Here is a 17,789-nt window from a genome sequence, read left to right on the forward strand (position 1 = left end):
TTCTTCCTCTTCAATATACCCTGCATTCAATATCCACATCCCTCCTCCTACCTCCTCATCTTAATTCTGAACCTAACACTATCATGGTCACTTAAACTATTTCCTTGATGTCTTATCCCATCTATATATCTAATGATATCCTCCTTAACTAACACTAAATCTATTCTACTCTGCTTTAATATACCTTCCTTTAACTACCTCCTAGTGAACTCTCTTTTTTCCGGATTTTCATACCTCCACACATCCATCAACCTCTTTTCTCTCATTATCTCCATTCCCCTCGATTTCTCCCATCTAAATTTGACCCCCTTGCCAACATCTAATCTACTGCATTTTATATTGAAATCTCCAACTATAATGCATTTTCCAACAACTAACCCTTTTAATTCTTCTAAAACTCCCTCCTGTCCAATTCTATATTTGGAACATATATATTTATTAATCTAAAATCCATTTCCCTGTATATAAATTCAACTACCAAAATACTTCCCCTCTGATCTTTATACACTTCTCTTATATTTCCAACACTATACTTTTTAATTAATATTGCCACACCCATCGCATCTTTTGCTCCATTATATTAATATATATCCCCTCTCCACTCTTCTCTCATCTCCCTTACCTTATCCTCTTCCTAATTTGTCTCCTGTATACAAATTATATCACTCCTTTGTGTAAATAGTAACTCTTTCATCTTGCTTTTATTCCTTAACCCATTTATATTTATTGAAGTTAGAGTGGCGATGAGAGTAACCAAAAAACAAAAAAAACCACATAAGTATATAAAACATTTAAACTGATTTCACGTACCCGACCGTGGTTCCTTAATCTGTTCAGCCTGTTCTCTGTCCAACTTAGACTTCCTCTTTGCACTCAGTCTGTCCCGCCACTCCATCTTGTTTCTTGTTTCACCATCCTCAGCTCCATCTTTCTCTCCCTCGCTCTCATCACCAGTTGTTTCTTTCCTTGCTCCTCCGTCAGAACACTATTCCTTCTTTCACCATCTTCTTGTCCTTCCACCCACTCACTCTCTCGTCCCATCCATTCTTTACAGTCCCTTGCATAATGTCCTTCTCCACCACACTTGAAACACTTTAATTCAGGGCACTCTCTTAATATGTGTCCTGGCTTGATGCAAAGTCTGCAAACACGCACTTGTCTATCGTGGATGACACGAAAATATTCTGTGCCTCTCAGAGTCTCAAATTTCGTGGAGAATGGGGGTGAACATAGCTGCTCCGTAAAGTGAACTTTTAAGAACCGTGTTCCATCAGCTGTATCCGTTCCAAACCAAACTCGACGTTTTATTGACGAAAGTGTTTTTACTCCCCACTCTTGCAGTTTGGAGAGTATCTTCCCATCCACCAAATACACCGACAAATTGATGAAAGACACGACCATATCATTGTTTATAATATATAGGTACACTCCTTTGTACTCTCACTCCATCCATTAGCTTCCTTCTTGCCTCTTCATCCTTCATTGTGAGTTCATAAATCCTTTCACCTCTCACTCTGCAGCCGATCACCTCTCCACACTCCTTTTTTACTCCCTTCAATAAATCCATCATGGAAATCTTTTCTGCTCCCTCCACCTCCACAGTCAGCTCTTTGCTGTACTTCTCTCTTGATCCTTCTTGCATTCCTCTGCTGTTTTCCTCTCTCTCTTTCTGTAGATATCTTATGACTTTACGTGTCTCCTGTTGTTTTTGGATCATTCTTTGCTTATCTTCTCCTCTTCTTTGCTCTCTCTCTTCGTTCTTTCCATTAAATCTTTTCCTCATCACTGTTTGTTCTATTTCTTTTTCTGCAGCCATAGTGTGCATCTGCAACATGCTTCAAACAGAAAAAGTCCAAAAGTCCCCCAGACAGCCTAAACTGTCGTAAAAGACATAAATAGTCAATTGATTGATAGGATAAATGGGGAAAAAATGCACTGCAAGTCGATTAATCTACTGATGTGTCTAATTCTGCTCAGTTGCTGGCGTTCATCAAATACACAAACTGCATGAGGATATGCTCTTCTGCTCAGCACTCGAGGGGACTTGTACAGGCAGTGACATTTTCACCAAACTGGACATCTTTTCTTACTTAGATTTTTAGTCTTGTTTCCAGCCAAAATATCTAAAAATTCTTAAATCAAGAAGGATTTTTTAGACAAGTAAAAATTATTGTCTTGTTTTCAGAAAAAAAATTGTCAAAATTAAGTGAGTTTTTGCTTGAAACAAACAAAATAATCTGCCGATGGGGTAAGAAAAATAATCTTATATCAAACAGAAAACAAGATTATTTTTCTTACCCCATTGGCAGATATATATATACTGTATATATGTATATAGATGTGCATTGGAACAGCACTGTTCTTCCGATGGGTGTTTCTACAGTGAGACTTGTGGCATTGGTATCATTTGCAGCATTGGCTTCTGAGAAGTGCTTTCTCACGCTACCAAAAGAGACTAGTTCTCAACCAGTGTGGCTGTTAAACAAAGATTGCAACTGTAGTGAAGGAGCAACTAATGTGAAGAGTAACTATAGTGCAATTTCATTATGATCTGCAGTACATGAGTACAAAAGATGAAGCTTATCCCCCAAAAAGGAAAAAGCATGCCTTACTAGGATATCACATGTTCATGACCACAGTGGTGCCTTAAAAACGTTAAAGCTCAAAAGCAGAAGTTCAAAGCAGTGGAGCCTACCTGAAGCAACACCATCTAACAATCTCACATTTACCTCCATTTTATTAATGGAATTCATGGAGAAAGATGAAGATAAAGAGGAGATGAACATCTATGCTAATGTACATTCTGTAAACATTCATGATGTCAGGACAGAAACAGAGAACACCAGGAAACACCAAACACCTCAACACACAGGTACTGCGACTCATTTCATTTCATTATAACAACAACACACACATTTGACACACGTATAACATATTTAAGTTATACGAGTGCTTAACAATCTTCAGGAAGTGACTGCGTGAAGATCAGAAGATACAGAGCAGCTGTAGTGTGTTTTGTTCTGCTGTGTGTTCTTCTGCTGACTGCAGTCATAGTGCTGTGTGTCCACATCCATACAAACAACACAAACTACACACAAGACAGAGATGAGCTACTAACCAGGAATACAGAACTCACAGAAAAGACATAGCAGCTACTAACTAAGATCATCAACCTCACAGAAGCGAGCAAGAGCATGCAGCTGACAAAAGAGAGAGATGAATTATTATCAAGTAACCATGATCTGATTAAACAAACAGACCAATTACGTCAGGAGAAAAATGAACCGTTGAAAAGTATTCATGGAATGGGTAATTATGAACTATATTAAAACTAAAACAACCACTTATTAGTAGATCAGTGTGATGAGAATAAAGTGCTAATAGTTGAATTGATTCTGTTTACAGAAGGATGGATTTACTATCAGTCTAATCTGTACTTCATTTCCTCTGAGAAGAAGAGCTGGACTGAGAGCAGAAGATCCTGTACAGAGAGAGGAGCAGATCTGATCATCATAAACAACAGACAGGAACAAGTGAGTGAAACTAATTTTATAACTATGTTATCTATGGCAAGATAATTGTTATACTTTATCATATAACTGTGCTATTTTATATATATATATATATATATATATATATATATATATATCAGGATTTTGTGAAGAAAATATCTGCTAATGCTCATGTCTGGATTGGTCTGACTGACATTGCTGTGGAGGGCACATGGAAATGGGTTGATGGCAGCACACTGACCTCTGGGTGAGAAAACAATGAACTGATTATCATGCAATAAATGATTCATACAGTCAACATCATATCACACAGAAAGCAGCACTGAACATCTAATGCTGATCCATTGATGCAGGTTCTGGGATCCTCGGAACCCAATGGACATAGAGGAGAGAACTGTGCTCTGACTTATTCACCAGGATGGGCTGATTATCCATGTAGTGATCGTTTTCTATGGATCTGTGAAAAGAGGCTTTTAAAATAAGACATCACATGAACTGCAGGTTCATGTAATAAAATACATATGGGAACATTTTCCCCTAAGAACAGCTATATTTAAAGGAACTGCAACTGCTAGAACACAGTTATTTCTCTCTCTCTCTCTCAATTCAATTCAATTCAATTCAATATGTGCTTTATTGGCATGACAATTGTTACAATGTATTGCCAAAGCGTAGTGTTTACATTGAATATAGAACAGATATATATGCAACAAGAACATGCATGTAGATACATTTAAAAAGTAGAACAAATCAACATTTTAGAATTCCATGAACAATTTAAAATTCAATGTTGTGCGTTTGTGGGCACATCACTGATTTGTTGACTCCTCCCTCTTTTTGTGACAGGTATCAATGTATCTTGCTGCTAGTAGGATACAATCTTGTTTTTCACCTAATAAATACTGAAGTTGTGTTTTCTTGTTTAACATTTTGAAGTCAGGGTAAAATATTTCAAATTTGGGATAAAATGGCTTTCTAATGCCTTCACAGTTAGGGCAGCTGGTGAGGAAGTGTTGCTCTGTCTCCACTTTCCCGTGGGTACAGTATGGGCAGATGCCGCTCTCTTTGGGCAGCCAGTGCTGTCGATATCTGCCCGTCTCTATAGTCAGAGTATGGTTGCTCGGTCTGTACCTCGTCATTTGTCTTCTTAATTTACAGTCTTTCACTGTACTCAGATATTCTGTGGTTGTGTAATCTCTGTTTAGGGCCAAATAACATTCAAGTTTACATTGTTTTTCTGTTGTTTCTTTCCAATAGGTTAGATCATTTTCTTTTTGTGTTTTATTAATTTGGTTGGGACGAATTTTGTGGATGAATATTTCAGTGTCCTGATGCTGGATGTTGTTAGTCATGTTAGTCTGTTTTTGCAGCTTCAGGATCATCTGAATCAGGGAACTTTTTTCAGGGTTCACTTTTTTAAGGGCTTTAAAATGGTAAGAGTTGGGGTCGCTCATTTTTAGGTGTTTCCAAAATTTGTTGGCTCGTTTCTCAATGTGCATTAGTAGAGGGTATTGGCCTAATTCTGCCCTGCATGCGTTGTTCGGTATGTTCCTCTGTACTCTGAGGATGCTCTTACAGAACTCAGCATGCAGGGTTTCGATCGGATTTTTGTCCCATTTTTCAAATTTGTGATTTAGAAGAGGACCCCACACTTCACTGCCATATAATGCAGTAGGTTCTATGACTGATTGGAATATTTTGAGCCAGATTCTAATTGGTATTTTTGATGGCGTAAAAGGCCCTTCTTGCTTTCTCTTTCAGTTTATTCACAGCCAAATTTAGCTTACCAGTTGCACTTATCTTCAGCCTGAGGTATGTGTAGTTTGTAGCATATTCAATGTTTGTCGTACCATGGGTGAAATTGTGTCTCTCTTCCTGAAGTCTGGGTCTTTTCTGAAATGTTAGTACTTTAGTTTTGTTAGGATTAATAGTGAGGGCCCAGGTCTGACAGAACTTGTGCAGGATGTCTAGGTTCTGCTGTAGACCCTCTTCTGTTGGAGAGAGCAGAACCAGATCATCTGCAAACAGCAAGAACTTTATGTTGGAGTCATGTAGTGCTGATTGTTCCAGGACTTTTGCCAATTCATTAATGTAAATATTGAAGAGGGTTGGTGATAGTGGGCAGCCCTGCCTCACACCCCACCCTTGAGTGAAGAATTCTGTTCGTTTATTTCCTATTTTAATTGTGCATTGATTGTTTGAATACATTGTTTTTATAATATTGTATGTTTTACCCCCAATACCTGATTCTAGAAGTTTTGACAGCAGACCTTCATGCCAAATTGAATCAAAGGCCTTTTGGAAATCTACAAAGCAAGCAAATATTTTGGTTTTGTTTTGGTTAATATATTTGTCGATCAGGGTGTGTAGAGTGAAGATGTGGTCTGTTGTTCTATAATTTGGTAAGAATCCAATTTGACTTTTGTTGAGGACATTGTGCTCTGTAAGGAAGTGTACAAGTCTTGTGTTGATGATATTGCAGAACAGCTTCCCCAGATTACTGCTTATACAGATGCCTCTGTAATTGTTTGGGTCTGATTTGTCTCCACTCTTGAATATGGGCGTTATGAGTCCTTTGTTCCATATGTCAGGGAAATGACCAACACTCAGAACCAAGTTGAACAGTTTCATTATGGCCAATTGGAATTTATGATTTGTATTTTTAAGCATTTCATTTAGGATGCTGTCTGGTCCACTTGCCTTTTTTTGTTGGCAGGGCCTGTATCTCCATCAGCTCTTTTTCTTTGATCGGGTAATCTAGTGGATTTTGGTATTCGCCAATTATATATTCTACAGTATATGCCTTAATTTTTCATATATCTGTGCTTGTTCTGTATTCTTGTTTATTTTGCCATAAAGTTGTTCAAAGTGATTTTTCCAGGTGTTTCCATTTTGTATAGTTATTTCTTCATGGTTCTTTTTATTTAGAAGATTGCAGTTGTCCCAGAAACTGTTTGAATGGACAGATTCTTCAATTGTTTTAAGTTGATTTTGCATTTACTGTTCTTTCGTCTTTCTCAGTGTATTTTTATTTTTTTAAGCTCTTCATAATAATTAAGGCGTAAATCTGAACTGTCTGGTTGTCTGTGTTTTTGATTTGCAAGCTGTCTTAAATTTTTCCTTATTCTTTTACAATCCGAATCAAACCATTTTTTGTTCTCTTGTTTTTGCTTATGAGTTTTCTTAGTGGTTTAAAGATTAGATATTGTTGCCAAATGATCAAATATGTCATTTATGTTTTTTACAGCCAGATTTACACCATATTCATTATGAGGATAAATGTTCTCTATAAAGTTATCCATAAGTAAACACACTTGGGGTGGTCTCTCTCTCTCTCTCTCTCTCTCTCTCTCTCTCTCTCTCTGCATACAGAGTAGAATCATTTACAACACCAAACAGTGAAGTGAAAGTGCAAATACACACTTTAAATGAAGCAAATTTTTTTTTTCTCATGTATTTTTTAAGCCAACTAGTAAGCCAACACTATTAGAGATAATGAGACATTTATTCAAATGTGATTGCATGACTCTCCAACCTAATCTGGGTTAAATACAACCCGAATTCCAGAAATGTTGGGACGTTTTTTTAAATTTGAATAAAATGAAAACTAAAAGACTTTCAAATCACATGAGCCAATGTTTTATTCACAATAGAACATAGATAACGTAACAAATGTTTAAACAGAAATTTTACAATTTTATGCACAAAATGAGCTCATTTCAAATTTGATGCCTGCTACAGGTCTCAAAATAGTTGGGACGGGGGCATGTTTACCATGTTGTAGCATCTCCTCTTCTTTTCAAAAAAGTTTGAAGACGTTTGGGCATCAAGGTTATGAGTTTCTGGAGTTTTGGTGTTGGTCCCAAGGATACGTTTTCTATGTGGATTTACGGTTTGATTTGAACGCAAACAGCGCATCCCTATGTCGCGGCTGACACGGAAGAGCGTATGCATTCGCACAGCGCTAAGGTGACGTTACGGTGCCAAATTGTTGAATAAAGTTGTTATTTTTGTTTTATTTCCGTTGCTAAATAATGTTACAGTTGAACCACTGATGGCAGATGGAGTATTCTAACAAAGTTTTTCATACTTTTCTGGGCCTTGACAGTGTTATTTACTTGACAGTCAATGAGACAGTCACAAAGCCTCCCGGATTTCATATAAAATGTCTTAATTTGTGTTCCGAAGATGAACGAAACTTTTATGGGTCTGGAACGACATGGGGGTAAGTGATTAATGACAAAATTTTCATTTTGGGGTAGAGTATCCCTTTAATCACTCAAAATGATTAAGCATAAAACTGAAGCTGTGAGGAGTATGTATATTGCTTATGCCCTTGTTTATGATGAATTAATTATGTATACGCGGGGGGACGGAGTCCGGGGAGTGAATTTCGAGGGGGGATGGCGTTTCCAACTGGTTAGGTTTATTTGGAAATTAAAGTGATTTTTATATTTTATCCATTCAAAAGACTATGAAAGCAATCCCAGTTCTGCATATAAATGTAGCGTTGTGTTTATGGCTCACTGCGCAATGCCGTCTTTTGCCATTTAATACCTGCAGTAGCCTATATAGACTGCAGCCAATAGAAATGCTTCTCTATCGCTGCGTGTCCTGCTCCTTACAGCACAGACCGTGAGGGCAGACTGCAGTTGTTGTCATTCATTGTAACAAAGTGTAGAGAGGATGTAAATAATATATTCAGTGTGCAGTGTAGAGAGCTTCATTCATTAAAATTGAAGTTTGTGAGATAGAGATGAACGGAGCGTAACAGCTTTTTAATGATTATAGAGAGTTTGCAAATGTGAAATTTAGTTTATACATTTTTGATTTTATACAAAAATTAATATTACGTGACTTTCATTTTAGGAACACTGTTGTCTATTTTGCTCTATTTAGTCAACAAAAATATAGTTAAAAAACAAAGTCACAGCTGAGCCTCTAAGCAAGTCTTTGACACAGCGCTGTTTTGCTTATGAATGAATCTTTGCTTTTGAACAAATCTAGTGAGTCAATGATTCAATGACCCATTCATAAAGAGAGTCACTTGCTTCGTTCCTAAATGAATCAGCCGTTTTAACAAATCGATTGAATGAATGATTCAGTGACAAAGACAGTGACTTGCTGCCACCTACGGGCAGTTTCTGTTTCATTTTTAAAGTATAAATTGAGTCATTTAAATCATTGAAATTTCTATATTTAAAACATTAATCTCATAACATTGTTATTATGAGATGCATTAATGCCACCTCTGAGTCTTGTCAAAAATTTCTTAAATTCTGTAAATATTCCTTAATGCCACATTTGTGCTCTTCTGTGCCACGCAAAGATGAATTGTTGATGCTGATTTCATTCTTCCTGATTGTTATTGTTATATCTTATTATTTTAATTGAATTTATTGTTTAGTTAAAATGTTTTGATAAAAGTTTATAAATCAAAAAATTTTGCCACAAAAGATGACATATATTTAATAAAGTTAGAAAAATGGCATTACAACGGTTTAAGAACAAATAAACAAAGGATTCAAATATAAATAGGAAGGTTAATTTCTGGGTCATTCCTGGGATTCGGTAATATTTCAGTCCCCCAGAGGTTCTAAAGAGGTGGTTCACCAAAATGAATTGTTAGAAACTTTCACAACACTTTGGGATGCCCATTATAATTAATAAAAATAATTTTTATATTTTTAGCATAAAATAATGTCTTATATCTATCTTGAACCAAGCATTTTGTGATGTCCCTGAGTTTGTACTTAGAAAATTATTAACAAAATGTGCATTCTGTTTTTGGCAACAATGTAAGCATTTACTTGTGTTCCTTTCTTGCAAAAAATAAAAAAAAAGCAAAATATTTGATAAAAAACAGACTGTAAAGTTATGTCTCTCAGTCTGAACTCAACCCTGTCACACTAACCATTCTTCGCCCATAATAATTTAGTCTCCACTCATATGTGACTTCTTTCAGGTCTCTTTAATAGTGGTGCAGAAAATGGTTTATAGTATCATACTTTTTATTCAAATTCATGTTATGGTCAGGGAGGGTACTGTCAAGCTTAACAACTCAACCCAGTCATATAAAATTAAGATGGAAAATGATTACTTTTTCAACATTTTATTTTCATTCATAAGTATATACAATGTGTTTATTTTATTGCTGCCATATATGGTCTACTCTCCTATGCTACATGAGCAGCAGTGGCCATTTTGTGAAAAACCACAACCCCATCACAAATATATGTAGTTCTCATTGTTACAGGGTTGTAAACTTGTGACAGGGTTGAGTTATTTGCTTCATTTAGTAATAATTTTAATGAAAAAATATAAAATAGTCATGGTTTCAATAAATATATGTACTCCAAAATCATGACAACTCATATTTTTGTTTGAAATTGAATTTTTGACATAATGTGTCCACTTAAACATTGACAAGCATCATACATCAGAAATTGCACCCACATTTGCAGCAGAAAGACAATGTTGGCCATGCAGATATGTAGACCCAGAAATAAGGGGACAATATGAGAGAGAAACAAAACCAAACATTTAAATTTAAGGCAATGTATCCCTTCAAATGTGTTATAGTCTTCAACCCTGTCACACCTTGTCACATTAATATTTTTTAAAATATATAGGGAAGACAATTAAGAACAAAAGTATTTCTTGCTGATTACCATCTGACATATTAAGGGATAAAACAATAAAAATGTGGTTTTAGTTAAAAGTTTAAATTAAAAATGTTTTTTACAAAAATATAGAGACTGTAGACACACAATTTGTGTATTTTTAGCTTCAGTCGTATAAAAATGTGATAACTGTTACATTTGTTATCATTAAATTGTTATCAGGGACACAGGAGCAGTAGGTAGGTGTTTGTTTTATAACGATTTCTGTGTAAAATCCTTTTTAAACCAATCCCATTTTGTCCGTTACGCGTTTGAGAAAAAAAAAAAAAAAAACTGAAAAAAACCCTGAAAATGATAAAAGGTCTTTAATGCCTGAGGTGGGAAAATATTATATTTTGAATACGATATATTAAAATATGATTAATATTTTTTGGAGGTTTGATATGTGCCTAATGATGTGGGGTATTTAGAAGTTGAATCACATGTAGTTGAAAAAAATGTATTTTCCAAGTTGAAATGTTACCGAATCCCAGGAATCACCCTCCTGTCATTGATCAGAAGGTCTGTTCTTATTTTTTATTTATTTTAAGTAGGAGCACTAGTGCTCCTGAAAAGAAATGTAAGCATAGTCTCCTCAAGAATGTAATATTAAAAACTAACTGCAAACATTTTTGCAATGTAATATGTGCAAATTCACACACAACGTATCTTTAATTTGGCCAGAATTGCAGGTGCTTGTCTAAATATACAAGAAAGTTTAGAGAAAATATTAAATAAGTTGTAAATAAATGTTATTATAGATCATTAAGTTTTTTTAATTAAATACATCCGAAAGGTCATCTAAAATTACCATTATTACCCCCCATTATTAGCTTAAACTTAACTTTTGACCCCTATTTTGAAGTTACTGTCCTCTGCCTTTGTATTGTCTGCAAAAAGCAGTAACTTACACAATATCAATATTCAGTTGCTGATCACCATTTACAAAATCATTATAGTAACACCTGTATAAAATCTAGTGATCATGGTATTTATTTTGGATGACTGATACTTACTTATAGCCATCTACTTATTGCTATCCTGTGTTTTGGTTGCATTCTGATGGCATTTTTAATACATTAGACATGACACAATACCTAGCGGTAAAGAGTATCTTTAATCGGTGTGCAGTAAAACAGGTTGACTTCAGATAGGTGACAATGATTTATATGAATAAACACAAGATAAGCATATTTCTAACAAGTAAACATAACATTTTAATTAATACTGCAAAGATAAAACAAATGTACAAGTGAACTTGGAATCCTGTTCTTTTCATGTTGTTTCATGGTGTTCTTACTCCTCATCCTCCACAACATTGCTCACAGGCACTGAACCCCAGAAAGCCCACCTGTTTGGTGGCATAAAAGGACATAGTTTTTTGATTATGTCATTCTTCTTTGCCTCTTCAATCCCCCCGTCATGTGGTCTCAGGACAGAGGGCACCTTCAGCTCGAACCTAGCCCAGAGGAAATCCAACTCGGTAAAGTGAGCATCTGCATCGTTCAGTTTGAAGAACAGGCTCCTGGAGCCATGTCGCAGCTGAATCACTGACATCTTGCTCAAATTTGGTGCCTTCTTGGTCTTAACACTGGAGTGGCCATCCTTCCAATTCAGCATTCTTCATTTTGACCACTTCCACCTGGAACGGAACACAGGGGGAGCAAAAACACAACAAAACAGTCCAGGGGTGTGACAGTATAACATGTGCCATAAAATACAACTTCTGGCCAGATTTTGGATAGGTAAAGTAATGTGTTAAAATGCCAAAAACTGCTGTAATTTCCTCAACTTTCTTTGCATCGCTGTAATGAATGAGCTTCAATGCTGGAATTATTTGTTGTTTGGAATTATTTGTTGCTCCTTGACATGTATTACTTTCACATTCCTCAGTTCGTATGGAAGCCTATGGGAGTGTCGCAACTCTGTTTCTCAATGTAACTGATTAGCACCATGTTTTGATTTCAAATCCAAATGTTACAAAAAATTTTACATTTTTATTTTTTTGTACAATAGTGATTATCTTGTTAAACAGTAATACAGTTGTTCAAAGACATGTTTACATTGATGTGCAAAATATTAAAATGTCTTCTTTATAGATTTATGTTATCAAGATGTTTAATCAAGTGGTTAAACATTAGATTGTAGTGTATTTTTCTTACGTAAAAGGTAGTAGTCCATCTTAAACACTTTAAATAAAAATTTACCATTGACAGAATTAGCTGTGTAGTGCATGTTGTTTTGTATTATGCTTATTACAATCATGCTGGTCATAAATAACTTTCTAATTTAAAAAAAAATTCTAATTCTAATTGTACAAGTGCCATCTATGTTGCCTTTTTTATAGTTTTTCCTTGTTACCCCTATACTTAAAGTCATGTCAAAAATAGAGTTTAGGCCTACTTATTTGAATTTATACTGTAATACATACATTTTGTATTAATCCATGTTTATTTTTTACTGTAAGAAATGTGCTGTCAGGTTAATTCAGTGTACGCAGCATAGTGAAAATAGTCTTGGATGCAGAAAGTCCTGGTAAATGGTGATGATAAACAAATTAATATGTTTATTTGTATGTATTTTTGTATGCGTTGCATGTATTTTTAATATCAATGTGGTTTAATACATACAATGCTATCCACTGACCATTATAATCTGATGAACTAATTAAAGAACATATTATTAATTTTGACATAATATTTCTTCATGGGTTCTTCCCTCTCAGTTTCTTTCTGTAAAATTAGGTTTCGGCAACAGCTAAAAACATTGATGATAGCTTATTTAAAGGTTATGTCATTATGACTAAAATAAAGAGGCGTGTTCCAATGTATTAGTGTTGGGTGGGGCATAAATTTTAAATATGGTGGAAGGGAACATCATTGCTGTTGTTAACGCTATTTCACAACAATTATTTCAGTTATTGAATTGCTGTTGAAATAGTATGTTTATAGGCTATATAAATATATATAAATAATGTATGTAGTATGTTTCATAAACTGTGCTGAGAATGTATTTTTACGAAAAGTCAGAATTTCCAGGAAAGTGATTGTTGTGGTGGATGTATGATTGTTAACCAATGGGATGCTGCATTTTATTATTTTTGACAATATAGCACTTAAATGTGACATGGTTGTAATCATGACTTCACAAGTGGAAAATAGGATACGTTTGATAGCACATGATGGTGGCATAATGTTTATTAGTAATTGAAGGAAATTTATAAGGATTTGTGTAAAACAGTTTTAAAGCAGAAGGGAATAAGTTGCTAGTGAAAACAAAATTTACACTGAATTAGTTCTCTTTCAGAAAGAACGATTTGAATTAATGACTTTTAATGAATTAGAGGTGGAAGGATATGTTCATGATGTGTCCAAAGGGATGGAGGGAGGAAGTCGACACAAATACTTCACAGTGATGTTACAGGAGGCAACAAAAAATAGCCGTGTGGTGGTATTTGATGTGCAGCATCATCATGTTTGAAAGTGCCGAAAAAGACAGGTAATTGTAAAAAGTCATGTTATAGATTTTTTTTCTTTTTATTTATGAATAAGTATTGTTTGTTGTAAGTTTGTTTTTGTGGGAAAATATTAATGGAAGTTATTTTTTGTCGTTTTTGTAGGAGTCCTGTAAGACTGTGTGGTGTTGGCTTTTCACCATTTCGCCAAAAGAAAGGAGAGATGGACATCATTTTCAATGTTTCAACCACTCTAACGTGTGCATAAACTACAGTTTGCGTTAGAGTGTACACATGACGGTGCAGCAAATCATCAATGATCCCTGGGAGTATCAAAGGGTAGGTTGTTACTACCATCCTTTTTGGAGATATAGTTGTTGTATTTTGAATGTATGTGTGTCTGGTATAAAGTTTTGTTATTTTTACCAAGTTTTCAAGATTTTTGAATAACGAAACAATGTTTTTCTTTTTTCTTTTTTTTCGCATCTCAGGTGAATGTGACAGTCAAAGTGGTCCAGCTGGTGGAAGATAGACAGGGTATGACCCGTAGCAATCAAAGATTGCAAAGGTGGTCATATGATGTGGCTGATCAGACGTGTAGTTTGTCGTTGACTGTCTGGGGAGGAGATGTATTGGAAATCAGGAAGTGGTACACCACCAAGAATGCATCTGTTTGACAATTTGATGGTTACACTTGTTTGTCTACCACTTCACAGTCGTCTTTAACCATAGTACCGGATGTCTCAGCTACTGTTGCACAACCAGTTGACAATTTTACGGTGAAGGAAGGAGAAATTGTGACCGCAGATGTGAAAGCCCAATACATGTTTCCAAAGATGCATACCTTGCTTTCTGTCAATTTGACCAGATGTCAGCAATGTGCAGCATATTGCAAAACTGCAAAAGTTAAGTTTGAACTTCATGGAACTGTCACTGTGACTTTGTGCTTCGCCAGTTGATGACTGTTCCAGCTGACAGTCAGGTGGAACCAGATGTGTTAGCTGCAAAGTTGCTGAGTGATGACAGATCTTTGCACATCAAATTCAGAGGACAATGTGTTATGTGTGCATCATTTGTGTTTGATTTATTGTTTGCACATGAAACTGCTCAATATTCACAGTGTCAGGGTTTGGACAAAAGGAGAAAAGGAGGTGATGAATCCAGTAAAGGCAAGGCTGGAGTTTCTGTGGAATCTATGGTGAAAAGAAATGAGAACACATTTGGAAAAGGTGTTAAGAGAAACAACCAAAAGTAAAGAAAGATGCTTAGTAGAGTGGGAAGTAATTTTCTTTTTTATTTGTTTGTTGTAAGAGACTAATGTGAATGTGTTTATTGTATAGTGTTACAATATAGTACGTAGTTGACAACAGCTCTAAATGTTAGCTGTCTGGGCTTTTTAGGCATTTTTCAGATTACAAGATTGAATAAACATCATTGTAGTACCTTTGGAGTTATTCACAATTGAGAAAGTTATACTCAGATGTTTATCTTTAATATTAAGGGTGCATTATCAAACTTTGTATTTAAATAATAAATAATTTGTATTTAAGTGAATGTTAAATACAGGTGTGTATTTTATAAAGGCTAGTATTGTAACATTTTGAACAAGTAAATGTAAATGCAGAGTGTTGTATATTAACCCTTTCACACGTGAGTTTAAAATATTCCCCGGCGTGAGTTTTTTTTAGGCGACCGTTATTTTAGAACTTATAGCCTTATTGTTTCCATGGCGACGCGTCATGCTTGTCATGTGACACACCGCAGCCGTAATAGCGCTGTATGACACATGGATTGCTTTTATTTCGTTTTTCCTTTTTTTATTATTAATATTCACAAACATACTCGCTATATTATTAAATATCTGATATTCCGATTCTGAAATATGTGCAAGTAAATGTGTTTGGTTGTTTAAACACGTTTATAATGACCCTGTTAGTTGATTTATACCGGGAGATGGGCGCCGCCATGTTTGCTCGCGCTGAATCCAGCTGTGGGATTTACAACACGTAAATTCATCCTCTCCTCCCGAAACACGTTAAAGTAAGTCTCCAGTAAACTGGGAGAAGAGCAGAGTAAACTTTAAAGTATCTACACAATCTGTATATGATATCAATAAAACATGTCGTCAGATTATATTTGTAAGGATCATTATTGCTGCTTCCATAGACATCAGCGCATATTTTACAAACTATAAATGTATGGCTTTGCTAGTACTTACGTGTATTTAAATGTCTGAAATCTAAAATAAGCATTATATGGTTGAAAACACTGAATAAGTGACAATATGACAAGCGCTGCCTGATCTGGCTTCGCCAGAAAGCAGATTTGAATTTCAGCAGTTGATGACGTGACTCACTGAAAGTTCTAATCACACCGGTGTGATCGTACGCTCCAGGGACCAGCCAAGACTGATCACACCGTTGTGATCGTACGCAAGTTGGTTTGCAAGGTTGATTTTGTTTACTTTGAAACACAATTTGTTGTGCATATTTAGTGGTTTTGAATAAATGTGTGTAAAAACATACATGCAGTCTGAATTTTGTGATAGTGTTTGTACCATGTGTTCCATAAGGTGGTAAAAAAGTTACATTGTGTCAGGATACAGTTAGCTAATTTACATGAATATGTTTACACCAATTAAAAAAAAAAAATAAATAATAATAATAATATATATATATATATATATTATTTTTGGTCCAATTCTGGGATTTAATAATTATTGCAGAAGGTTTTATATTTTCTACACAAGTTATAATTATGTTGTACACATACACTGAATTTTTCTATGTACACAAAAGGCCTATTTCTCTCATATTGTTCACAAATCTGTCTATATCTGTGTTAGTGAGCACTTCTCCTTTGCCGCGATACTCCATGCACCTCACAGGTGTGGCATATCAAGATGCTGATTAGACAGCATGATTATTGCACAGGTGTGCCTTAGGCTGGCCACAATAAAAGGCCACTCTAAAATGTACAGTTTTATCACACAGCACAATGCCACAGATGTCGCAAGTTTTGAGGGAGCGTGCATTTGGCATGCTGACTGCAGGAATGTCCACCAGAGCTGTTGCCCATGAATTGAATGTTCATTTCTCTACCATAAGCCGTCTCCAAAGGCATTTCAGAGAATTTGGCAGTACATCCAAACGGCCTCACAACCGCAGATCACGTGTAACCACACCAGCCCAGGACCTCCACATCCAGCATCTTCACCTCCAAGATCTTCTGAGACCAGCCACCCGGACAGCTGCTGCAACAATCGGTTTGCATAACCAAAGAATTTCTGCACAAACTGTCAGAAACCGTCTCGGGGAAGCTCATCTGCATGCTTGTCGTCCTCATCGGGGTCTGGACCTGACTGCAGTTCGTCGTTGTAACCGACTTGAATGGGCAAATGCTCACATTTGATGGCGTCTGGGACTTTGGAGAGGTGTTCTCTTCACGGCTGAATCCCGGTTTTCACTGTACAGGGCAGATGACAGACAGCGTGTATGGCGTCGTGTGAGTGAGTGGTTTGCTGATGTCAACGCTGTGGATTGAGCGGCCCATGGTGGCAGTGGGGTTATGGTATGGGCAGGCATATGTTATGGACAACGAACACAGGTGCATTTTATTGATGGCATTTTGAATGCACAGAGATACCGTGACGAGATACTGAGGCCCATTGTTGTGCCATTCATCCACGACCATCACCTCATGTTGCAGCATGATAATGCACGGCCCCATGTTGCAAGGATCTGTACACAATTCCTGGAAGCTGAAAACATCCCAGTTCTTGCATGGTCAGCATGCTCTGGATCGGCGTATACGACAGCCCGTTCCAAGTCCTGCCAATATCCAGCAACTTCGCACAGCCATTGAAGAGGAGTGGACCAACATTCCACAGGCCACAATCAACAACCTGATCAACTCTATGCGAAGGAGATGTGTTGCACTGCGTGAGGCAAATGGTGGTCACACCAGATAGTCCAAGTCCTTGCGGCCTTGACTTTCCATTCAACCAAGGATCCTCGGATCTCAGTAGATCTCTTTCTTAGCTCTTTTTTCACTTTCTACCTGGGAAGAAGCTCCCAATTACCACCGAGCCTTTTGGAGTTCATCACCCTTGAAATCAGGAAGAACTTGAAGAACTTACACTGAATGTTCGCTGGACGAACA

The 17,789-nt window shown here is 36.2% G+C and overlaps 1 pseudogene; it reads left to right on the forward strand.

The window, feature by feature from the left end:
* Nucleotides 1-2,637: 2,637 nt before the first annotated feature.
* On the forward strand, nucleotides 2,638-4,001 carry LOC131537233 (C-type lectin domain family 17, member A-like; annotated as a pseudogene).
* The last annotated feature ends 13,788 nt before the right edge of the window (nucleotides 4,002-17,789 follow it).

The sequence above is a fragment of the Onychostoma macrolepis genome, chromosome 03, assembly GCF_012432095.1.
Source record: "Onychostoma macrolepis isolate SWU-2019 chromosome 03, ASM1243209v1, whole genome shotgun sequence".
NCBI lineage: Eukaryota > Metazoa > Chordata > Actinopteri > Cypriniformes > Cyprinidae > Onychostoma > Onychostoma macrolepis.